Here is a 1,341-nt window from a genome sequence, read left to right as displayed (position 1 = left end):
TGTCTTTTACTAATTAGGTAGTGAGTAGTAATTTAAAGGTAAAGATAGTAATAGTATTCGTCGTTCTAATATAGTACCTTTCGTTCTTTGTAAATTAACTCAAAACAATGCTTCCTGTAAAAGTTTTTTTTTTTTGCTTACAGATCAGGGCATTGCAGGAAACAACAATAGTTCACAAAATACATTCTAGAGTTGGCAATAACATAAAGGATGCTTGGCTAAATTTCTATAAAAAAAAGTACAATGGATAAGCAACGAAAGCTAAAACAAACTAGTATTTTGATACACTTATAGCTGCAAGGGTTTATAGCAAGAAAAAAGAAATAAATTTAATTACATTCAGACACATTTACAAATTATCGCTAAATGCAAATTACGCTGCCTGAAGAAGTACTGTAGAAACGTATATGTTTAAAGTATAATCTATTCACTTTTGGAGAAAAATTAACACACTGTGTAATTAATTTCCTAAGATCTAACACTGTATTAAAAACAAACGTTCTTGATAAGCAGAATCATGCATACAGAAAATTACTTTAGTCTTGTAGAAAAATGCAAACATGAATGATATTACTTTATGAAAAAAAAATTTATAGTTAAATAAACTCCTTTTAAAGTTTTTGCTAAGTTTAGTTAATATTAATTTTCTCAAACAAGAACGAATTCATCGTTAAACTTTCTTTAAAAATCATAAAATTATATACTTCAACGGTTACAATTGATCTAGGTAATACAAAAGTAATTATTTACGTTTGTTTTATCCGTAGGTTATTATCTGCGTATGTAGACATTTTTTGTTTTCTTTTTAGTTGCGGAATAGCAGCTCATAGGATGATTCTGAGCTTGTTTTGTTTTTCAAGTAAAAAAAGTTTAGCTCATAGTTCCGTCATCTCTTGACCGATTTGAAATCTAATTACAGGAGGTCAAACTCTTTCGACTGATGTATTTTACCACGCCCAAGGTCTCCTATATTAATTTACTAAACGGATTTGAAGTGCCGCGGCTATTGAGGATTTCCTTTTGTTTATTAATATACACCTGGAAAAAAGTTAAGCACCCCCGTGTTTTTTTCAAGTGATTCAGATTCGACGTTTTTGTGACTAATTATAAATTACCATTCAATCTAAACGTGTTTATCAAATGAAATTATGCATTATTGGGCACAAGAAAACAAGATTATCACCGTAAAATAACAATTTTTAATTTACATATCATGACATCAAAATATGGACAGTTTTCACGCTTAAAATTATCTTTAATAAGTATTGTCAGTTATTGAATTGTCAAATCACATTACAAAATGTCAATCATGACCCACACATTGATAATTAGTCATCGAAA

The sequence above is a fragment of the Limulus polyphemus genome, unplaced genomic scaffold (genome assembly GCF_000517525.1).
Source record: "Limulus polyphemus unplaced genomic scaffold, Limulus_polyphemus-2.1.2 Scaffold155, whole genome shotgun sequence".
Classification (NCBI taxonomy): domain Eukaryota; kingdom Metazoa; phylum Arthropoda; class Merostomata; order Xiphosura; family Limulidae; genus Limulus; species Limulus polyphemus.
This window is presented reverse-complemented; position numbering follows the sequence as displayed.